Here is a 26,053-nt window from a genome sequence, read left to right on the forward strand (position 1 = left end):
ACAAAACGGATCAACCTAGAAGAGTTAGAAACACCACCGCTAGTGGTTTTGAAGGTGGAGGATGCACCTCCTAGGCCAGGAAAAAGTATTTACGCAATGTTCGATTCATAAACATGGTGGCCATGCGAAATAAGGTTGAGATACCCGACATAACATTCACAAGTGCAGACTTCGAGAGTATGGATCCTAAACAAGATGACCCCATGGTCATTACCATCAAAGTAGTAGATTGCTTGGTAAGGAAAATGCTCATAGACTAGGGGAGCTTAGCCGACATCTTGCTTTGGAACACCTTATAGCAATTGGATATACTTAAGTCAACACTACAACCCTACAATGATTCGTTCTTCGGATTTGTCGATGAAAGGGTAGGCACAAGAAGATTGTTAATGTTTTAATTGCATTAGGATTTACCTCAACCAAGTGTAACTGAGTACTAATATAGTACTGAATCGAAGCTCAAGTCATCTCCCAAGGGATTAGTGCAAGGATGAATATTCAAATTAAAGCCTTTCAGATAAAGATATTTTTGTGTTTTTATATTTTAAACTACCTAAAAATAAAACTAATAAAAATAGAAAATGAAATATATATTTTTCTAAAGAGATTAATCTGTTGAAAATTTAATAACAAAAATTAAAATAAAATGTAAGAAGTTACTTGTTGATGCGATAATAATTGTAGACAGAAATAATAACATTGGGATGCTAAGATTGTACTCAGAATCCCCCTATTTGTTGCAATTCCTCACACTTCTACATCGTTATATCGTTCATCCCCAATTCACCAATGTATTTTATCCCTAATCCCTAAGGTGATAGACCCTAAATCACTTACCTTGATTCCCAATCCCTTGGCAAACCAACACAAGCAATCAACATTATTGTTTGGGAATTAGTAATGCTTAACCAAGATTATTCTATCCCTAGAGATAACTCCAATTAAGTATTTGATTAAGTTCGGGTTTCAACAAGACTCGCCAAAATGCATGCCAATTCTTGGAATCATCTATGAGGTGTGCAGGCTCACAAAGCATTAAGTATAGAAAGTGAATAATGAACTCAAACAATATATTAATGTGAGAAAATTACATCAAATAAGGTTTAATCCTTTCCTCTCCTAGCTAAGAAAGAAACTAGCCACTCATGAAATACAAGAAGAGAGAAGAGTTTTTCAGTGAAGGGTGGTGTATAAAGGTGTCTTTTTTTGCCGATGCCTATATATGCCTCTCTATTTATAGAATCATAGGTGTGTTTAATAGAAGCAAATAATCTCCAGAATTTACAAACTAATATAATTTATACAAGGAAATTATATCTTCAACTGATATAATCTGTTTTAATTGTTGTAATTATCTTCCAAGTGATTTTCTTCATTTATCTTCGAGCTATATCTCCATAATTATCTTTGTTTTGAATTAATTTAGTTTCTGGATGCACTATTTGGTGCGCTCCTCAATTTGAGTTGGCTTGAGCAGCCTATACCTCGCTTGAGCGAGGCTACCTAGTAAAATTGCCCTATTTCTGTGTAAAAACTTCTAAAATTGTAATTCATATAAAAATATATTAAAAATTGAAAACATAATGAATTTGATTCAAAACGAGGCCTAAAGTATATTAAAGTATCAAATAAACATCTCAAGTTGCATATGAAAATAGGATAAATTTGACGTTTATTAACACTCTAAACTTAGAAAACCTTGCATGTTCTCAACCAAGACTGAACTAGAAACAAAATGACTAGTAAAAATTTAAAATAAAACTAGACTAAAAATAAGAACAAGGATTCACAATGATAAGTTACAAACATGCTTCTCTTGCATTCCCTCTTTTTATTCAGTGATGTATTTGATTATGTGCTTCAATCTCCTAAGTATGGTGCCCACATTCAGCTTTTTAACTCAACCAAATCATTTGCAAAGTTCAAAACATGCAACAAGAGTGCCATTACAAATCTAATCACATAGCTACTTGTCATCTCATAAAGTGTTTTAGTCTTAAGCTCATGATTTAGCTTGGGTAAGTGTTTCACTCAATTCACATCTTAGAACACCATAGTTCAACTTTGACTTTCATCTCAAGTTAATCAATACATCAAAGGCATGCAGAGATCACTAAGGAATTTATTGGCTTGCAACAGGGCTTGGCTAACAATAGTATTAGTTTTTCTAGATATTTCAAAGTAACTTAGAGGAAGAAAAGCATTAGTCTATTCATTAGATTTCATTCACTTCCTACCAATCCTTGATACCCCAAATTTTTAATTTCACAAATACTTTGCTTTGTCCTCAATTTTTGATTTTTTTTCTTTACTTTGCTTCTCTCTTGTTTTTCTTTATTTTTCTATTTTTCATTTTTTTTCTTTTTCAATACTTTACAAGAGAGAATGAGGATAATACTTTCAACCTTTGTTCGCGTGATAGCTTGTTGGTACCCTTTATTTTGCTCCTTTTGAGTGGTGCATTGCCACTCCAAACATAAAACTTGTCCCAATTCCTAGACCTATGCTCTCATATCCTTTAAGTTAAGGGTAGTAGTGGATATATAAACATATAAATTTCAAGGTTACGGAATTAGAAAAGAATACATCAATTAAGCTCAAAGTAAGGTGCAAGGGATAAACAATGTAGGCTAGGCTTTTCAGCTCTTGGTTAAACATCCAAACATGGCCTTGATCATTTCAATGCATATAATTGCAATCAGTCTACAAGAGATTCAGTCAAAGTCTATTGTGAGTGACATAAGAGTGTCTCTCAATATATATTTGTATCATTATGAGGATCACTCACTCACTAGGCTAGGTCTACAACTTGTTTTACTTGCTTTCAATTTTTCATGTCAAACTCATTACACATCTCAATCAAGCAAAATCAGTGGTTTTGACTTTAAGCGTTTGAGTTCAACCACACAAATAATGATTCAAGCACAAAAATTTATTTTATTTTATGGTGGGTTTGCAAGAATGGTGATGCTTCTTATTCACTTGTGTTTCCTTATCTTCCTAATAATAAACATATTCCTAAACTACCACACATATACTAAACAACTTAATTAATAAAGCAAAATTAACAAAAAGTAAAAAAGAGGGGTAGAGAAGGTTTCACTTAGGGCTGAAGAGCCCTCAACATCTCCTCATATCCATTGCAGCCTCGCTACCCCCTAGACAGAGAGTATGTGGTCCTCTAAATGAGCTGGTCGTTAATAAGGCTGCACATGATGAACAAAACTCAAAAATGCAAGTTAGTGCTATTCTACTAAGTGATAATCTTTTTTTGAACTCCAAACTTAAAGCTACAAACTATCCTAAATGAATGTAATGTAAAAAGTGAGAGTTAGAAAGTTAGGTTGCCTCCCAGTAATGTTACTTTAATGTCACTAGCTTGACATTTGGTGTCGCTCTAAGGATCTTCGAGCTTGATGACTATGGTGTGTTGTGGGACTTCTCCACCAAGGTAGATCTTTAATCTTTGGCCATTGACCAACTACCTGCAGTCTTTGGATTAGTCTTTTATCTCTATAACTCCATAAGGCTTAACGTCTTTGACAGTAAAGGGACCACTCCATCTCGATTTTAATTTTCAGAGAAACAACTTTAATTTGAGTTGTAGAGCAATACTTGTTGTCCGAGTCTAAATTCTCTGTGGAGGATCTTTTTGTCATTGTACCTCTTGGTTATTTTTTTGTAGATCTTGGATGATTCATATGCGTTGAGGCACATCTCTTCATGTTCGTGTAGTTGTACCTTCTTCTTCTCTCCAGATGTTGTAGACTCAAAGTTAAGGAACTTCATGGCCCAATGAGCTTTCATTTCCAACTCCACTGGTAGGTGGCGTGCTTTTCCATACACCATTTGAAACAGGGACAAACCAATGGGTGTTTTGAAGGCTGTTCTATATGCCCATGGGCAATCATCAAGTTTTGAAGCTCAATCCTTCCTTGAAGTAGCTACAATTTTTTTTAGTATCCTCTTATTTTCCCTATTTGAAACTTTAGCTTGTCCATTTGTTCATGGATGATAGGGTTATGCTACTTTGTGTCAAACATCTTGAGACATAGTCCATCGCTACCAAGATATATACGTTGTCACATAAGGATGGTAAGGAACCAAAAAAATCAATTCCCCAACAGTCAAAGAATTCTACCTCTTGAATGTTATGCAATGGCATTTCATGTTGTCTAGATATGTTATCGGTTCATTGACAGTTGTCGCATGATCATGCATGGTTGTGAGCATATTTGAAGAGTGTAGGACAATAGAATCTGGCTTGAAAGATCTTTGCAGTTGTTCTTTCTCTATTGAAGTGGCCTCTATATGGTAAGTTGTGGCAATGCCAAAGTATGCTAGCTTGTTCTTCCTTTGTTACACATCGCCTTAACAAATTGTCAGCACCAATATGAAAAAGAATAGGGTCATCCCAAATATACCTGGTGACTTCTCAGAAGAACCTTTTCCTTTCGTGGAATTGCATACCTTCTGGTGGTTGTGTCGTGGCCTTAAAGTTTGCCATGTCAGTGAACCAAGGGTAGTCCTTGTCCTTGAAGCTTACTACATGAGTGTCTCATCTAGGAATTCCTCTTTGTTCTTCTTTTCTTTCTTGGTGACTTCTTCATTGACAAATCTTAATAGATGATCGGCTATAAGGTTGTCATACCCCTTTTTGTCTTGGATTTCTAGATCAAACTCTTGAAGTAGAAGGACCCATCTAATTAATCTTGGCTTGGAATCCACTTTGGCGAGTAGATATTTTACAGCTGAATGGTCGGTGTGCACAATGATCTTTGATCCTATAAGATATGATCGAAAATTTTCAAGGGCATAAACCACTGCTAGCATCTCCTTCTTTGTTGATGCATAGTTGATTTAGTCTCCATTTAGCACTTTGTTGGCACATTAGATAGCACAAAATGTTCCATTCCTCTTTTGTCCTGATACTGCTCCTACAACATAGTCACTAGCATCACACAATAATTCAAATTCTTTCCCCCAATGGGGAGCCACTATAACTGGTGCGGTTACTAGTTTTTCTTTCAAGAGGTCGAAAGCTCGAAGGCATTCTTCATTGAAGTGGAACAGGTTCTCTTTGACAAGTAAATTACTGAGGGGTTTGGCAATCTTAGAGAAATCTTGTATGAACCTTCTATAGAAACCAATGTGCCCCAAAAAATTTCTTACTCCTTTCACGTCTCAAGGTGGTGAGGGCTTTTCAATTACTTCTATCTTGGCTTGATCTACTTCAATACCTCTTGCTGAAATTTTATGCCCGAGCACTATACCTTCAGTTACCATGAAATGTGCTTTTACCAATTAAGCATGAGGTTCTTTTCAATGCATCTTTCTAGGACTATTTCCAGGTTATTGAGGCATGACATGAATGAATCTCTTAATACAGAGAAATCATCCATAAATATCTTTATGTATTTTTCTACCATGTAAAAAAAGATGGCATTCATACACCTTTGGAATGTGGTTGGTGCATTGCAAAGTCCAAAGGGAATTCTCCAATAGGCAAAGACTCCAAATGGACAAGTGAAGGTTGTTTTCTCTTGATCCTCCGGATTAACAAGAATTTGGTTATACCCAGTATCCATCCATAAAGCAATAGAAAGCTTGACTGGCTAACCTCTTAAGCATTTGATCCATGAAGGGAAGAGGAAAGTTTTCTTTCCTTGTTGCCTTATTGAGAAGGCAGTAATTGATACATATTCTCCAACTAGTCATGATCCTTGTGGGAATCAGCTCATTCTTATAGTTCTTTATCACTGTTATTCCACCCTTTTTGGGGACTACTTGCACGGAGCTTACCCATGAACTGTCGGAAATGGCATATATCATTCTAGCTTTAAGAAGCTTCGGTACTTCTTTTCTTCCTCTTTCATCACCGGGTTGAGTCTCCTTTGTGGTTGTGCTACTTTGAAGTCCTCTTCAAGGTTGATGTTGTGCATGCAGATGGATGGGCTTATTCCTTTGAGGTTGGAGACTTCACATCCTAAGGCTTGCTTGTGCTTTTTTAGTACTTCCACTAGTTTTTTTTTCTTCCTCTTTGCGTGATGTGCTACTAATGATGGCTGATTTCTCATCCTCGCCGTCTAAAAAGACATACTTAACATGAGGAGGCAAGGGATTTAATTCCAAGATAGGTTTTGCTTTAATCAAGGTTCTTGGATCTTTTATTTTATTTTCCAGCTCTCCCTTTGAGGAATCTAGGAGATGGATGCATTCCCCTAGCTCTTCATTATGCTTCAATGTGAGGTCTTCCATGACGTTGGTTAAAGCAAGCTCTAATGGGATTGGTGTTACGATTTGTGGAGTTTTCTCTTCTATTACTTCATCAATTATATCCACCTTGAAGCCCTTTTTTATCCTTGAGGTGCTTCAAGTTTCATGCACATCAAATGTGATCTCCTCGTCATCCACTCTTAAAGTGCATTTGCCCTCCACAACACTGATGATGACATTAGCAGAATTCATGAACTGTCTTCCTAGAATTAAAGGGACAGCGACATCTTCTTTGATATCCATGATGACAAAGTCCACTAGTATGGTGAACCTCCCAACTAGTACATGCATGTTCTCCACTATTCCAAGAGGAAATTTAATGGAACGGTATGCTAGTTGTATCGTCATGGGTGTTGGTTTCATCGCTGCCTTTCCAATTTTATTTAGCAGAGATAATGGCATTAGGTTGATGCTAGATCCAAGATCGAGTTGATTAATTAAGTCTATAAGCCTTCTATGTCACTGCTCATTATCTTGCGTTGTTGGTTTGCGAGGATATGGCTTCTCACTATAATTGCTTGTTTAACTTCTCATGTTAGTTGGCTCTTTGTCTTAATTAGCTCTTGTGTTATTTCTTCAACTACCATGTCCTCTTCTTGTATGTCTTCCTTCACTTCGTCGTCAACCTCCATGTCCTTTTTCACTTGCTTTTTAGTTGTTAACCCACTATTGTTGTTACGACATTGTGTAACACCCTGAAATATTATTAATTATAAATTGATGTTTAATTGTATTTATCATTTTATTTGACTATATGGTTGACTTGAATGAGTTGAGGTATGGCTTGAATTAGTCATGTGTGAATTTCTTGATGTGGATGTTGAGTTATGTGGAGTTTTTTTGAGCTAAGTTCAAATTATGAGATTTCAAATTTTTCCTAAACCTATTCCAGTAAGATCACGATCCCGGATTCGTTAACCGTTGGATCATCTTCAAATTTTGACGCGAGGTTCCTAAGACAATTCTTCATAGTCTGACCAATGGGATTTTGAAAATATTAACTTTTGATATCTCGCTAAGCGTGAAGGGCGAGCTAAGCGCAATTCTAACCCGAGAGGGAATTGCGCTGAGCGAGAAGGGGCGCGCTAAACGCAATTCCAACCCGAGAGGGAATTGCGCTGAGTGAGAATTGGCCCGCTGAGCGAGACTTAGTGCAGAGGGAGTTATGCTAAGCACGAATTGTCGCGCTAAACATGAAAAGTAGACTCCCACTTAGTGAGACGAGCTCGCTAAGTGACATCTGCAGATTATAAATACGTTTTTTAGCGTGAAAAACATGATTTTCACTCTCTCCTCTCTAAATTCCATCCAAACCCTAACACCTCATTTTCCACCACCCACGACCACCAGTGGCCGCCACGAGTCGTCGTTGCTTGCCATCGAACTCCCACACCAAGAGGAACATTTTAATCAGAGCGGAATCCTCAAAATCCTCCTCAAAGATTCGGTGGAGAAAATTCCCCCAATCCTCCATTTCATAGCTTCTCTGAGGTAATCTGGACTTCTAAGCACTTCTCCTAGTTAGTTTGAGTTCCTCTTAGTATCTCTTGTGTGTTGGGTACTGTAATAGGGTGTTTTTACACTTCCTTTAAAAAACCCTTGAAAATGAGAATTGTAAAAGTTATCTTTTTATAACATTGATGTTATTTTCGTGACCTTCACTGAACCCTGGTCTCAATAGCGTGATCGGAATTTTAAAATGATGTCTCCTTTTAGTAGAATCTGAAACACCCCTTAGCCCTTTATGTTTTGATAGGGGTATTTGACTCCGAATATTGTTATTAACCTTGTTTTTGAAACCTATTCTAAATTTCCTTCAATTTGGTATATAGAACCTTGTGTTTGGACTGACGAGCGTGAACGAGAGAGACCTCTGAGCAACGCAAAGAGGAACTGAAGGAGAGCTCACGATAGGTGAGGGGAGTTTATTATCACTTACAGTTTTTAATACCATAGTTGGGGGTCAGGGAACCCAACTATAGGGATGTATGCATGTCCCTGTTGCATGCTGGTTTTCAAGAAAATAATGTTTTTGACTAATGGGATGCGATATATCTATTATTGATGAATAACATTATTGTTTCTATTAGACTTGTGTTGTCTGAAGACCTGGGGAGTGTGAATCTCAGGCATGAACTATATATGTATATGCGAAGTGTGACTTACTGATGATATTTCTATTGATGACATTAATTGATATGAGGTGACGTTGATGTTTATGATAATATTGATATGAGATGATGTTGTTGTTAATGATTATGTCAATATGAGTTGATGTTGTTATTGATGATTATGTTAATATGAGATGATGTTGATGTTGAGAATGATATTGAGATGAAATGTTGATGATGTTGAAAATGCATTGTGATGATGTTATGTTGTGTATGTACATGGGGGGTGCAGTGACCTTGTTGGATATCCCTGGTGGGGGAAAATAGAGTGGTTAAAGAGTTTTAAGCATCTCTGGAGGGGGATGGCTTAGAATCTTTGATTATCCACGATCAATGCATTGATGGTACCCATGTTTCATAAGTTGTATGTTGTGTATGTACATGGGGGTGTAGTGACCTTGTTGGATATCCCTGGTGGAGGAAATAGAGTGGTTAAAGAGTTTTAAGCATTTTTGGAGGGGGGTGGCTTAGAATCTTTAATTATCCACGGTCAGTGCATTGATGGTGCCCATGTTTCATTCTTCATATGACATGGAAATAGTATAAACTTTGTCAATAAATACTTGTAGTTTCTCATAAGGAGGAATACTTGTACTTGGGGGCATGTCACTCGGTTTGGAACTCCCTTGAGACTCAGGCTGATCACCGTAGACGGGGGGGGGGAGTTGCTTGTGCACGATAGGGTGACCTCGACATTTACTACCTAGTTTTCCTAAGTGAGAGTGTCATGTGGACACGCTTAGGCTATTTCCTTGGGGATGGTATCACATTGCATTTGAGAGTTGAGGTCAGGTGCATGCATCATACTGAGCATGATTAATTGGAAATACGGACTGATGATGACTATTTGTGAGTGTGTGTCGGACTAGTGAATGTTTGTGTGACCTTATGATATTTGTTAATATTTTCTTGCTAATTGTGGTTATTTTATTTTTGTATTAATTTCTTTTTATAATAAACTCACCCCTTGCAATTTTTGTACCGTGTGGTTGGTACCTGTGATGATCGCGAACCTTTATTCGTGGGAGCAGAATGACAATAGTATATATGAGAAGTGAGATTCTTTTGTAGAGTCGTCGAGCCGACGTGATGACGTTGGGATTATTTTAGGAGAGAGTTGTGTTTTGTTAATTAGCTCCTCTATAGCTGGTTCCATAATTCTTTTTGTTGAATTGAGGATGTAAATCACAAATTTATTTTCCATTATGTGAATGATGTGTACTGAGTTACTATACCTATATATATACATGTATTCACTTAAGTAATGGTGCGTTGTTTGGTGAATGTATATCGAGAAAAAAAAATTAGTATCATTTTTTTCATAAGCAAATTAACGGAGTTTTCATTTAAAAATTGAAATTCTCGCAGTTTAGAGTGGTGATATCTTAGCAACGAGGCGGGTCATTACACATTGCAATCAATCTTGTTAGCGATTTCTTTTATTTGCACGGCTAACTCCTTTACTTGATCTTTTAACGAATTTATTGCCTTTATGGTGTTCTCGAGGTGGGATTAAGATGTGGTGCTAAGTTTGATTATGACTTCTTCAAATTTTGTAGTGCATTCTGTCATGAATTTGGCTTCCTTGGCTACTTCCACCATACAGTAAGAGGTATGGTGGTTACCTCCACAATCTTCACATGAGAAAATTGGTTCTTTTGGCGGTATCAACGGTTGAAGTTGTTTTACTTTTGGTTACGTTCTCCATCATAGCTTTCATTTGTGTTTATTGTTTGGGGGATTCATCTTCGGTGTCTCCTTTGGGAACATCCTTTAGAGAGGTGCGGTTGCAATCACGGCCTCGTCCATTGACATAGTATCCTTCTGCTAAAGCGCTTATCATTCTTCTATATTCATCTGTTGTTTCTTTTATAAACATGGAGATTTGGGTGTAATCGGAGTAATCGTGGAAAGGAAAGCTCCTAAGTAAAGCTTTATACCTCATATGCATCGAAGAGAGACTCATGTCATTTGTCGAAAGCTAGATATCCTTTCCTTTATAGCTTCAATTTTTTATTCCAGAAATAATTGTTTGAAGAACTCATCTTTGATCTTTTCCCATGAGTTTAGACTATGGTGTCATTGAGAATTGATTCATTCAAGTGCACTTTCCCCTAATGAAAAGGGAAAAGGTAGCATCTTGATGTGACTATCTTTGATTTCGAGTATTCTTACTAATATGGATATTTGTTGGAATCGCGTAAGGTGGGTATGCGGTTCTTCAATGCTAGATCTCGTAAATTGAGTGTTATGGAGAGTATTCATGATCATGTTAGGAAGATTTACTTGATGTTCTCCCGTATCCACTTGATGAATAGGTTCATTTATATCTATGTCTTGGCAGGCTTCTAATTTGGTCATGGTAGGATCTTCGACCATTTTTATAATTATGTGCAATACTAAAGAAAGAAATATTTAGTATTTCTTTCAAAAGAAGGGGTAAGTGATATTTTTGGACAATACCAAATAATAACTAAATAGAAAATTTATATAAAAAAATAAAGTATTTAGCTTAAAAAAAATTTGATTATAATTTTTTTTCTATTCAAAACGAGTAAGTAGAAATATTTTTAGAAAAACAAAATTTAAGGGATAAGAATTAATGTTAAACTATTAAAATAGATGATTTATTTTTTTTCAAAAATCAATAGGAGGGGTTATAGATATATTTTCCAAGAATTTGAATATTTAAAACGGAAAGAGAAAACTTTTTCTGAAAATTAAAAGATAAAAATAGGAAAATAAATCTAAAAAGATAAAAAATAGAAATCTATATTAAAAACTGAAATATATAATTATTTGTTTTAAAAAAATTATCAAAAAGGGAAACTAAAATTTAATGCTGAAAATCAAAGATAAAATAAAAACTTAAATATGTTTGTCTAAATTTTTTTCTCTTTTTTTTTTGCAATTTATTTGTCAAAAGAGAAAATAAAAGTAAGAAAAACTAAATGTTGAAATTGTAAAAGATAAATTCAAAATATAAATCTATGATTTAATAAGAAGATTGAATTATATTTTTATCTATATGTATATTTCAAGATTTCACATAAAGATATTTTTGTGTTTTTATATTATAAATTACCTAAAACTAAAACTAATCAAAACAAAAAATAAAAAAAAAATATTTTTCTAGAGTGATTAATGTGCTGAAAAATTAATAGTTGAAATTAAAAGAAAAAGTAGGAAGTTATTTGTTGATGCGATAATAATGACAGATAGAAACAATAACATTGAGATGGGATTGTACTCAAAATTTACGTATTTGTTGCAATTCCTAAAACTTCTATGTCGTTATACCATTCATCCCCAATTCACTAATGTATTTTATCCCTAATCATAGACCCTAAATCACTTGCCTTGATTCCCAATCCCTTGGCAAACCAAAAGCAATCAACACTATCATTAGGGACTTAGTGGGGCTTAACCAAGATTATTCTATCCCTAGAGATAACCTCAATTAAGTATTCGATTTAGTTTGAGTTTCAACCAGACTCACCAAAGTACACGTCAATTCCTGGAATCATCTATGAGGTGCACAAGCTCACAAAGCATTAAGTATAGAAGGCGAATAATGAACTTAAACAATATATTAATGTGAGAAAATTACATCAAATAGGATTCAATTTTTCCTCTCCTAGCTAAGAAAGAAACTAGCCACTCATGAAATACAAGAGAGAAAAGAAAAGAGTTTTTCAGTGAAGGGTGATGTGTAAAGGTGTCTTTTTTTTTGTTCCTGCCTATGCCTCTCTATTTATAGAATCATAGATGTGTTTAATAGAAGCAAATAATCTCCTTAATTTACAAAATAATATAATCTATACAAGGAAATTATCTCTTCAGTTGATATAATCTGTTTTCATTGTTGCAATTATCTTCCATATGATTTTCTTCATTTATATTCGAGCTATATCTCTATAATTATCTTTGTTTTGAATTAATTCAGTTTCTAGACACATTGTCTGGTGCGTTCCTCTATTTGAGCTAGTTTGAGCGGCCTATACTTCGCTTAAGCAAGGTACCTTGTAAAATTGCCCTATTTCTCTATAAAAAAAATCACAAAATCATATTAAAAACTTCTAAAATCATAATTCCTATCATAAATATATTAAAAATTGAAAATATATTAAATTTGATTCAAAACAATGTCTAAAGTATACTAAAGTATCAAATAAACATCACAAATTGCATATGAAAATATGGTAAAATTTATGTTTATTAAGGATCCATGGAGTTTTTAACAAGATTTGGTACCAAGAAGACCATGTACAAGGATATTGTAGTCGAGTATGTTGTCATTCATGCCAACATCTCTTATAACATATTATTCGGTCGATCGTCGATTAATGTCATTAGAGACATTGTATCTACCCCACATCTTGCAATGAAGTTCCCATCCATGTAGATCAAAAAGCAACTTGAGAATGCTACATGGCTACTTTGAAACTCACTCCTATTCAAGAAATATTGATGTTGCAAGAAATCAATATAGTAACTTTGACAGACATAGATAAGAGGGAGACTTTGGATCTAGGCCCAAGGACCAAGGAAGATAAAAGACTAAATCTGAATAAAGATGTCAAACCCCACCAACTAAGACCTGAAGAAGGACAAGTGACATTTTTCGGAACTCAATTAGAAGACACAGAGCAATTACTTATAGTCTAAGTCTTAGATGCCAATGCTGACTTGTTTGCATGGTCAACAACAGATATGCCCGACATAGACCCAACAATCATTGTCATTGACTGCCAATATACCGAGATATTAAGCCAATAGCACAAAAGAAGAGAAAAGTGAGGGGGGAAAAGTGAAGGGCCATTCAAGAAGAAGTTAGGAAATTGCTCACAACCTAGTTTATCCAATAAGTATGATACACGACTAGGCTCTTAAATTTTGTTATGGTCAAGAAATCCAATGGCAAATGGAGAGTGTGCACGAACTACACTAACCTTAACAAAGCATGCCTGAAGGATGCATACCCTTTACCCACTATAGATAGACTATTGGATAGAGCAATAGGGAATCACTTGCTCAGTTTTTTGGATGCATACTTAGGGTACAATAAAATCTGGATACACCCACAAGATGAAGAAAAAACGGCCTTCAAAACCAAATCAGCCAACTATTGCTATCAAGTTAAGTCATTCAGCCTAAAAAATGTCGGGGACACATACCAACGTTTAATGGATAAAATATTCAAAGAGTATATTCAAAGAAATATAGAGGTATATATTGATGACATGGTGGTCAAGTCTAATGAATCCAAGTCCCATGCTCATGATTTAGAAGAAATATTTACACAGATTCAGAAACATAACATGCAGCTCAACCTGGAGAAATGTGTATTTGGAGTATAAGGAGGTAAATTCTTAGTGTTTATGCTCTCACACAGGGGGATACTAGCAAATTCGGATAAGTGTCAAGTTGTTATTAAGATGAGAAGTCTAGAGAATCTCAAAGAAAACCAAAGACTAACTGGCCGAATAGGCTCCTTAACAATATTCCTCCCTAGGATAGCAGAAAAAGCCAAACCCATCATAAACTTGTTAAAGAAAGCAAAAAGGTCCCAATGGGATTAGGAGTGTGAGGAAGCCTTTCAAGAATTATAGATAATTGATAAGAGAACACTTAGGATTGTCTTGAAAACAGGTATAAAAAGAAAGGAATTTGACCCAAATCGTGACCTGCTGGTAGAACCAAAGTTATCAAAAGGAGCATGACCCTAACCGCGACGACTTGCTGGTAGAACCAACATTATCAAGTTATTAACCCAAGAATAAAGGAAAAGCTCTCACAATAAAGAAACTCTTAAATTTCATTAATCTTCAAATTCTTCCTTTGGAGAGTACAAGAGTTCACTATTTATAGGTTATTCTTGAAACGCTAGAATAAATTCCCACTAACATGCATTTACCAAATGCATTGATAATTGCATACCCACTGCCTAGAAAAACGACAATAAACATGAAAATAAATTCACACTTGTCACTAAATGACTTGGAGCACTTCTAGGAAGCATTTAGTAAGGCTAAGAGAAAATAAAAAGTCGCTAGAAAATTCAGCCTAAAATTAGTACAAAAATTACAAATAAAATGAAAAAAATTGTATTTAGTTATTATCTAATCAGTCCAATATTAATAATCCACCAAAATTGATCAACTCAGCCCATCGATGCTTCTTATCTTGTAAATTAGGCTTCCCAAAGTGAATTTACAAGTTGGGCTCAAATCATCTTTAACAATTTGTAGGAAAGTGACTCAATTAGGTGCAACCCTTAATTCACATTGGTCTTGTTTCTCTTTGAACTTTAGAATTAGACCTTGCAATGCTTGCTTCATCCTTTTAGTCTTGGACCTTGTCATAATACCTCCAATTCCATGTAAAGGATCATTAGACAGGCTGGTTGCACCTCTATCATTAGACTAGCCTCATCACCACTCTTAGCTAAATCGAACACACAAAAGAAGTTAATCATATACCTTTCAATTTTTGGAAAAGCCGAAGTGCAACAACAGTTCAAGAACATGAAAGAACCCAACATCCTATCTATTTTGTCAGTCTAGTTTTGCATGATGTTGAAACCTGATACCAACTGATTGAAAAGGTCATGTAGGCATTAGTTCATGCAGTGAGGCATCTCCAACAATATTTCCAAAGTCACTGGTGGTATTTAGGACGAACTATCCAATAGCCAAAGTATTGAGAAAGCTTGAGTTAGTCAGAAGAATGATGGCATGGTCAATTGAGTTGTCAAAATTCAACATTCAATACGAGCCAAGGGGGGTCCATAAAAATGCAACATTTAGCATATTTTATTAACGAGTTGCATCTGGCTAGTCACTTTGAGGACTAATGGTAGGTGATACATGTGGATGGATCCTCCAACCGAAAAAATGTAGAGTTAAGGTCTTATTAGAACCAAATCAAATGACATTGGAGCAATATCTCAGATTCGGCTTCAAAGCCTTCAACAACTGAAAAAGATGATGGGACTCACAAACCAAAAAGGGGGTGAATTGGTTTCTGAATCAAATCAGACTTTTAAAAAAATAGAGTTAAAAAAAAACTTCTTTTCCAAGAATCGTATCACAAACTTTTGAAAAACCAATATTTAATCTATCACCCCTAACACAAAATCTTTTGTTAAAGTTCTTTCTCAAGAAGATATTTACTTTAATCTTTAGGTAATTGATCAAGACTATAATGAGACAGAAAAATAAGATCAAGAGAAGATGTACACCAATTTTTATATTAGTTCACTCTCTATCTCTAGAGAAGCTAATTCAGTCATCTAATCTTACAAGCAATCACAATCAATCTTAGTTCCTACCCCAGAAAAAGAGACTAAGGCACCTAATCCTAGGGTCCTTTGGGAATGAGAGCCTAAGAGAAACCTACCCTTAGCCCAAACTAGAAAAACTTATTCTAGCATGCCTTCAAAAATTCATGCATATGTTAACAACGTGTAAAACACACAAAAAACAAAGTCAAGGAAAGACACAACCTGATCAATCATATGCAAAAACCTTGCTTAAGTGAATGAATGTCTTCTTGTACTCAATAGAAATTCACAACTGACTTTTCACCATGAGATCTTCAAAAACAAAGTTTAGAAGTTGTGAGTCACACTTTTTCCAAGCACTTAATCTTCTCTCTTTATTTCACTTATTTCAGCTAGTTTTCTAGCACACACACTCTCAAAAGTGAGAACACAAGGTGGTTATTTATAGAGAAAATAGTTATAACTACATGTAATCGATTATTTCAAAGAAGTAATCGATTATATTATCATTTCAATCGATTAAAGTGTTCTTCCCAACATCTAGGAAACTTTCAAGACTAATGTAATTGATTAGATTCTTGATGTAATCGTTTAAAGTGTTCTTGATCACTTTCAGGAACACTTTTAAGAACAAAGTAATTGATTACAATTATCTGGTAATCGATTAAAGTAGAGACTCCTGAAAAATCAATCATTGTCTCAATTGAATTATTTAATCGATTACGGTTAGCTTGTAATCAATTAAACTGAAATGAAAATCTCTCTGTAAGCTACAAACTGGTGTAATCAATTATGATCAGCCTTGTAATCGATTAAAACAGAGTTTTACGCATTGAAAAAAGTTTCTAACTTTAGAACCAATCTTCTTACTCCAACATGATGATGCATGATGTACATATGAAAGTATAGAGACTAAGATGCAACACACAATACAACAATCAATACACATGCCACTCAAGATAGTTAGGCATGTAAAAGTCAAAACTTCTTCAAGCTCCAAGACTTAGTCTTTATGTTGCTCCCCCTATCTCGAACAAAAACCAAGCAGAATATGAAGCACTTCTAGCCGGTCTTAGATTATCCAAGGAAGTTGAAGCAAAAAAGATAAGATATTGGAGCAATTCAAAGGAGGCAACTAGACAGATCAATAGAGAATGTCAAGTCAAAGACCTCCAACTTTTGAAATATTATTATGCTTTTATGAGGCTAAAAGAAGAGTTTGAAGATGTACAGGTTAAGCACATTGACCGAGATCGCAATGAAAGAGTCGATGAGTGGGCTAGGATAGCAAGTGACAGAAAGGCTAGTCATTTATGAACCCTAATACAGGAAACATTTCCAGAACTGGGTATCCACTTAGATGAATGCATGAATATCTATTAGATGATAAGGAATGGATGACTAATATAGTTTATTACCTAACCAAAGGTGACCTCCCAGAGGACACATTGAAAGCTAAAGTTTTGAGAACTAAAGCAACAAGATATGTCATGATATATGGAGATCTTTACAGACGAGGGTTCTCAACACCCCTACTCAAATGTCTAACTCGAGATTAGGCCGAGTATGTAATCAAGTAGTTGCACGAAGAAATTTATAGAATGCACTCAGGAAGTCGAACAATGGCAACCCAAGTACTTAGGGCAAGATATTATTGGTCGACATTGAGGACCAATTATGCTAAATATGTGAAAAGATGTGTTCAATGCCAAAAACATGGCAATCTCATCCATCAACTTGCCAACAAGTTACATATTCTTGCTTCTCCTTGGCCCTTTGCCATGTGGGGCATGAATCTACTTGGACCTTTCCCACCAGCTAAAGGATAGTGCAAGTATTGGCTAGTCGTAATCGATTACTTCATAAAATGTCTAGAAGGTGAGCCTTTAACCACTATCTCGGCTAATAATGTGCAAAAAAAATTATGGAGTAATGTAGTGACAAGATTCGACATCCCGCATAGTGATAACTGAGAATGGCTTACAATTCATGGATAAAAGTTGAATGACTTTATAAAATTGTAAGGGATCAACCACTAAGTTACATCAGTGGAACATCCTCAAACCAATAGCCAATCTGAAGCAGCCAACAAAATCATCTTGGTTGAGTTGAAGAAGAAACTTGGTTTGGCCAAAGGAAAATGGGCCAAGGAGTTACTAGAAGTTCTATGGGGAATTTATTGCACTCCACAAGCCACCACCAAAGAAACACCATTTCAGTTAACTTATGGGACTGATGCTTTGATTCCAGTAGAGGTGGGAGAACCTTCATTTCGACAATTGTACTACAACAAAGCAGGGAACATTAATGCTTTAAAGGGTGAACTCGACCTCATTGAAAAAACCAGAGATCAAGCAAGGATTACAATTGAAGCATGCAAACAAAGAATGGTCAAGAGGTTTAATTCAAAATCGAAACCAAGAGAATTCTTGGAAGAAGCCTTGGTATGGAGGGTGCAAGGTGATGCAAGAAAGGACTCCAGGGGAGGACTTAGGAAAAACCTCATAAATGAGGCTTCCAAACTAGAAGAACTCTTTGGCAAGCTCATATTGTGCACTTGGAATTCCACTCACCTCAAGTTTTATTACAATTAGATTTATGTATTCAATGGTGTACTCTTTTTCCTTACTCAAATTTTTTCCCTATAAGAATGTGTAAGGGTTTTTTCCAAGAAGGTTTTAACGAGGCACCTCATTTCAAATCAATGAATACAAAACTCACTTCAATCATATAATTATTTATCTTTAATCTTGAAAATGAGATTTCCCTCCTGAAAACTCATATTCGGGTAAGAACGTGCCTTTAATCCTATAAAAGTTCAAATTCACAAGGTTTCCCTCCCGAGTAGTCCTACTCAGCCAAGGATGCACCTTCATTAAATTCATAGGTTCCCCTCCTAAGTAATCCTACTCGACCAAGGAAGTACCTTTAATCTCGTTACAAGGTTTCTTTCCCAAGTGGCCCTACTCAATCAAGGACGAGCCTTTAAATGATCAAAGATCTCTTTCCAAGTACTATGACTTGATTTAGGTCATATTCACTTTTGTAACAAAATGACACCTTAAACCTGCTTATATCTATTTATTTCGCCGAACATGCTCAGATAAAACCACACTTACAATTTGACCAATGTATGTAACAAAATAAAATCAAATTGACAAAAGGACGAGTATACCTGGAAAAGTATGTGTTTCATTCATATAAATAAAGGATAGTACAAGGAAGCATAACATAAGTTAAAAGTAATTCTAAGGCACTACCGACCACCTAATACATCAACTATCACTACTCGGATTTTCTAATTACTAACTTCATCTTCATCCACTTACCTTTCTTCCTCTTCACCAAAACCTGCATTGGTCAATAAGGTGTCAACAGGTGGAGTAGGTGGTCGACTTGAACTAGGAGCCTTCTTTGGAATGTCATTGATAGACATCAAGACACCCTCATGCACATCCTTAAGGATGTCAAACTCCACGGTGTCCGGAATCTCAAACTTGTGGCGCACTTGCCGGATAGCCTTGTCAAAACTAGCCTTGTGTTCCTAGAATACCTTTTCACAAGCACCTTTCATCAAGAGTTGATACTTGTTTCTCCCTTTCTCAATATTCTCCTTGGTCCTAGCAATCAATTCCTTTAACTTATCAACCTCTGCCTTCAAAGCCACAATAGATTCTTTTTCTCTTTTAAGTTTTTGGCCCTAGGAAGCTTCTCGATTCTGAACTTCTTTACATCAATATTCAAGTTGGAGTTATCAACAACCAACTTTATGTTTGCATGTAAAGCCCAATCCCTTCCCCTAGCCATCCCTTCAAGCTCCTTTTTTAGTTTGACCACTTCTTGGTCAATCGAAGAGTTGCTCAAAATCATGTGTTGAGTGATAGCAGCTGACCTTGCTTAAAGATCACAAAACATCACCCAAGCAAAAGGCAGATCAACACTTTGAAGAATATCCTTACCAAATTCCGACACCACACTATTTGACATCAAACTTTGAGGGTGGTAGGTTGAGTTGAAAAACTCCTTGCCAAACACCATGGAAAGTGCTTCGAGAGAGCTAGAAGGAAGAGTGTTTAATTGATGCAATGTTTGTTGTTCCAACCTTTTTTGAGGCTGAGCCTCCTCATCACCTTCTTTAGTACATTTCCTTTTTTTTGTTTTTGTTGGCAAGAGGAACAACATCATTGGGTGAAGGACAAGGAAGGAGGTCGAATCAAAAGGCCGAACAATGGAGAATGGTGTGTAAAAATAGTTATTGGACAAGGGCAAGTATACCTTACACAATAATAACAATGGACTAAAAGTCTAGATATCAAACCCTTAGGACCAATTGTTCCGAATTAGTCAGAATTATTAAACTAAATAGTTGGATTAATCAAAAGAGGAATTAAAGTATTTTTATGGTTATGGTTTTAAAGAAAACAAGTAAAATACGCAAAAGAGATATTTGAATGATATTAAAAGCAATCGGGGATTATGATTCAGTAGTACCAATTTTCCCCCGATCCAAGTTCCTATGAAATTCATACACAGTTAATTACCAATTCTCAAAGTCAATGATCAAGGTCTAATGATGCTCTTTCCTTGAATCCATACTCCAATGACCATAGATGTATTGTTTCAAGTCAAAGGATATAATCAAAACAAGGGATGATAAATTAAAGGTTAATTAATCTATTAGAGATTACCCAAATAGTTTAAACATGCAACTTGGTGTAAAACATTATTGATGTAGCTCCATGTAGAGCTTGTAGGCCTGGGATCTTCTTCATTAATGGAGTCATTTGCTTCTTGAAGATTAATGGCAGTGGAATGGAGAAGGAAGAAAGATTATTGGAGATGCCACTTCAAGGAGAAGATGAGTCAAGAACAAGCTCACCACCATAGGAATCCATGGATAAGAGCTTGAAGGTAGGAGAAGATGAGTGGAGGGAGAAGGAGAGAAGGAGCATGAAATTTTATGCCTCAAATGAGATCTGAACTTTGAAGTGTAATTCTCAAATGATCAAAGTTAAAAAAAATGCACACACAATGCCTCTATTTATAGCCTAAGTATCACATATGAATAGTGAATTTTAGCTATGGTTCAGCCCACTAATCCAAAATCATGTCCAAGATACTCCACTAAGTGTGCTTAGGTGTCATGAGGTATGTAAAGCATGAAGGACATGCACAAATTGTAACTATATGATGTAGCAATGGGGTGTAGCAATCAAATCCTCACCTCCCCCTCCAAAATTTAATTGGATTGGGCTTTTCCCAATTCAATTAAATTTATCTCCCAACACACACACATCAAATAGTGCACTTAATGCATGCGAAATTACAAAACTACCCCTAATACAAAAACTAGTCTAAGTGCCCTAAAATACAAGGGCTGAAAAATCCTACATTACTAGGGTACCCTCCCTACACTCTGGAGCCCTAAATACAAGGCCCAAAAATAATGAAACCTTAATCTAATATGTACAAAAATAAGTGGGCTCATACTTAGCCCATGGGACCAAAAACTAGCCTAAGGCTCATGAGAACCCTAGGGTCTTCTCTTGCCTCTATGGCTCAATCTTCTTGGAGTCTTCTATCCAATGCCCTTGGAGGGTAGGATTGCATCAATTATCTACCCAGGTCTACCAAAAATATGCAAATGATCACCATAGTACATTTGATTGAGCATAAGAATGATTGGTTCTCAATTAAAAAATAGATATAAGGAAGAGAATTAATTAACATAAAAGATTAAGGAATTTCATTAAGAACAAGGAAAGGGATACAATTGAATAGTTACATCATAACCCATAGACTAGGGTGACTAGTCGCTCATGATCAGAGCACAACTCATAATCCTATATGAAATAGACATAGACATACCAATAAGGAAGAAACAATGATCATGATTTGTCCTTACGGTGTTGTCTACACTTCACAACTCTCAAAACCCTCAAAAGTTCTCAAATTCAAAACTAGGTAAAAGGTACTAAAGATACAAGATACGACCCATATTTATAATTTCTCAAAAAGATGTCAATCAGAAAAGGCACACTATGTCCGTGATGAAATCCATTACGACATGGGCAAAAAGTCATGACGTTGAAGCTCTGGGGCGTTGTGGATTGACTACGGCCCTTATGAGTTGACTACGACCATGATGGAATTTACCACGACCATTGTCAGAAGGTTGGTGTTGTTTGGAGGGCAGTTATCCTTTTGCCATGGTTGTGCTACTTACCACGGTCGTGATAAATGTACCACAATTGTTATCAAGTGCAAAGTCTTCAGATCTTCATAAAATCATGTAATTTTCAACTCTTTCACTCAATGGAGCGGTTATACTCTTGCAATACAAAACTAGTGTTCAAACGTGATTTTTGCCAAGAAAATGCACGTAAATGATAGAAAAACTCACACAAAATATCATTCAAAAAGTGATTTATAAAAGGCATTTTTGGCATTCACACATGCTTCTCTCAGCATATGTTGGCAAAATTGAGTGCATCCATCCCGACAGATTTGAGTATAGCTGCAAAATAAACTAAGTAAATAACATTGTAGTATTAATCAAGAAATGCTAAAGAGAAAGAAAACATACCATTCAAGTCCTTAAAAATAATTGAAGACTTGAAGACTAAAACGAGGGGCTTGGCTGGCAACCTCTGTGGTAACTTCTTTGGAAGGATCAGGTTATGATGCTCCAAGTCGGTCAAGTAGTCCACAAGATAGTCACCATACCTTTTTTCCGCACTCGTTGCCAATAGAAAGGGATAGAGGCTTCTTATTTACATCATAAAAATGGTTATCACCCAAATCGGGAAGGATGACCACATTAAAATATCCAACTTATAATTTTAGTAGGATGAAGTGAATAGCCTAAACAACAGTCTTTCCTGATGCCGGATTAGTGACATACATTGAGCTTTATCCATTTCCTAGTTTGGAAATGATGAAGGAATAGCCCAGTCGTTGGTTCCATCCTAAAGAATCTATATAAAATGCAGAAGGCTTGAATTGCCACTTACCCATTCGGATGAAGTTGTGAAGGAGCCGCATTGGGAATGTGAAGCACATCATGGTGAAATAATCAAAGGGAATCTCTACATGAAGATTACAAAATATTCAATCATACACATAGAAATAGTCCCTCAAGGATACCACCTTGGTGGGCAGTTCCCCGTTCGGCTCCCTATGAATTGGCCTCGGCCTCACCCTCTCTAGAAATACTTAATCTGGATTGTCATAAGCATCTGTGGACAACACCGAAGATGAATTGGGTTCACTTCTTCGTCCTTAAAAGTACATATGTTTACACAATTGATAAAGTGAAGAATATTGACTTTATCGTTGTAACAGGAATAGAAGGAATCCACCTCACCATCAACCCATGAATACCATAGTAGAGTAATCGGCGAGTACTCTTTCTTTTTTACTGGCACTTGACATTTCGGCTTAACAATGATTGTCACATTATCATTTAAAGGTGCGTCAACACTCACTCTTTCGTTGGACGATATCTAAACCAAATCCACCAAATTCTCCTCAATAGCAAGTTATGTCGGATTGTCCTCGGACAAGGAGGTCGAACTCCTAGAAGAAAAGCTGCTAGAACCCAAACTCAAATCAGAGGTAGACACATCTTCATAATCGAATACCTCTGTCCACCTTAACCAGAAACTCGACCCCTCAAAATCCCCGAAGTTGTCGACCTCTGAACCTGAACTCATAATTCAAGGAAAAAACCGTACCTGAAAAACAAAAACTTAGTGCACGAAAGAATTGCAAAATAAAAAGATATATTGAAGTATAAAGAGTGAATCCTTATTTTATAGGAAAGCCCACAATGGTTACTAAGGCCCAGTAATGTCTCTAATCATTGGATACGTAGAATGCCAAGAGATGCCTCGTTTCGCAAAACATAACGTTCACTTTTAAATGCAATAAAAATGAAATGACACCATGCACAAATCCCACCAAACAACGATTCAATTTCCAAAATATAAACATAAAAGCCTTCCATATTCACTATGTTTCAAAGAGGCTTGGGGAGCTTGTATACTGTAGGCCGGATACCCAAATATGCCCTTGGTAAAACCTTTAGGACATTAAAGCATATCCTTTGGAAGTGTCAGGTATTCGGTCATGTTAAATACCCAGGCCTTTTATACTAGTAACAAGAATTCAGCCATGTCGAATACTTGAGTATTGTTATCTTATCCTTTAATTCTTATTATCCTCTTATACTAGTACCAAGTATTTTATCATGCCAAATACACAGGCATTGTTGTCCTATCCTTTAATGCTTACTTTTCTCTTATAGTAGTACCAAGTATTCAGCCATGCGAATACTCGATTACTATTATCTTATCTTTTAAGACTTGCTTACTATTGAAATCACTACTAGGTACTTAATCGGGTCAGATACTCGAGTATCATATTTATTACACATGAAACCTATAATACAGTGTTCAGGTATTCGGCATGGTCAAATGTCAAATACCCTTACCCCACCCATGACTACTTATTTAAAAGTTAGATTATCTAAATTAACTAATAGATAATCATTAGGGTAAAATTCAAACTTTCTAATGATAATTAGAAATACAATACCTAAAAAGGTAAAATAGAGAAAGGGCTCATAGGTACAGGGTCCATTAAGGTATATACAAATAGTTATGCAAATATTGAGGTAAGACTATTGTTGATTCTCATTTATTACCCTCATATATTGCTCTCAACCGAGATCTTATTTGGACGTTGGAGTGTCTTTTGTAGATACATCAGCCTCTGAATTGTCAAGTACTATATTGCGAAGGAAGAAGCTATTCAAGAAGACATAAGAAAGAAGGAAAGTTACTTGTCTACCCTTGTGCATGTACAGTTTCTTAACACAAAAGGAAATTTTGGGTAGTTCCAACAACATAGAATGAACATAATAGACAACAAAAAAACAACAAAAATCAAAATTGGAACAATTATCAAAAGTTGAAACACAAAAAACGGTGAGTCTTTTCAACTTTCTTCGGTAAAAGCTTCTCCCAAGACTTGGCTGAAGCATTGGAACTAGAGGAAGAGATCCAAGGAAGGTTTTCCAAGAAGACTCTTATGTGAAGGAGAAGGAGAAACAACAACCATTGCTAAAAAATTATAACAATGAAATAAAAAAACGAATTTAGAAGAAGAAACCATAAACAAAAAAAAAAAGGAAAGGGGGAAAATTGAAAATCAAGAAAAAGAGGAGAAAAAAATGAAAACAATAGACTAACCTTTGTCATCCGTCATGCAACACCACCATCTTAAGCCGTGGTCCGATCAACAATCCCTCCATGATCCTCCGCGCGTCATTCCCCTCCACAGATCTAAGCTTCCATATCCTAGCATCCTAAAATTGACAAGGGAAGATATGTCCAAAAAAAAATATCATTGTCAGCATGGGTGGTGGTCATCATCATCACCGCCACGAACCCCTTTTTGTGTTTTGTCTCCTTCTTCTCAAATAATGTTTTCTAATTTAGTGGCACCCCTGCATATAACTATTAGGTCTATCCCAAATTCAACCAACTTCTATCATTAAACACGAATGGAGAAATGAAGGAAGGATGCAATAAATTTGGAAGGTGAAAATTAAAAGAGGTAGCTGTGGTGTATTACCATCATATTTGACTCATTCACCAAAACAAAAATCATATTTGACTTAATTGAGCAGGATACCTTTCATTGAATTTATAGTTGTCCCGAATTTTATTTTTTTTATATAGAAGGACCAGTAGCTATGCCCTTGATGGATTTTGTCCTTTGTTAATAACTACCAAATCACTGTAGATACTATTCCTTCTACAGTAAAATCGTTCTTGTATAGTCATGTTTCATTGTTCAATGTATTGATAAATAATACAAGAGTGTATAACATTGATTTTGTAAATTTAGGTCCATCGTGGTACTTTTAAAGATAATCCACCGGATTTAAATGAACCGTTTGGATGAATCCAATTCAATATACATTTGGATTTAGGTATGATCATCTTACATTTTTTTTTTCCTAACTGAAAGGGGCTAAAGCCCAAAACCAAAATAACTAAGAAGAAAGGCAATTGTTATATATACCTCCCTTTTAATATTAAATAAATAGTTTTTTTTATCTGAGTGATACGAGGTAAACAGTTTGTTTATATAGTTAATGAGTGAGTTTGTATTAAATAATGTAGTTATTTAAAAAAATTCAAGTTTTTTATTTTTTAAATTGAATTATTTTTTAATGTTTTACTTATTAAATTTTCAAAACATATAATTTAATTAAAAACTTGAATAATTTTTATTATACAATTATAATATT

The 26,053-nt window shown here is 35.6% G+C and overlaps 1 long non-coding RNA gene across 1 annotated transcript; it reads right to left on the bottom strand.

The window, feature by feature from the left end:
- Positions 1-21,455: 21,455 nt before the first annotated feature.
- On the bottom strand, positions 21,456-25,414 carry LOC114401609. The gene is made up of 2 exons (XR_003664309.1): positions 24,987-25,414; positions 21,456-23,468 (listed from the first exon to the last, which is right to left on the bottom strand). It is a non-coding gene; the product is annotated as an uncharacterized LOC114401609 (long non-coding RNA).
- Positions 25,415-26,053: the final 639 nt, after the last annotated feature.

This window comes from Glycine soja, chromosome 20, assembly GCF_004193775.1.
Source record: "Glycine soja cultivar W05 chromosome 20, ASM419377v2, whole genome shotgun sequence".
Taxonomy (NCBI): Eukaryota; Viridiplantae; Streptophyta; class Magnoliopsida; order Fabales; family Fabaceae; genus Glycine; species Glycine soja.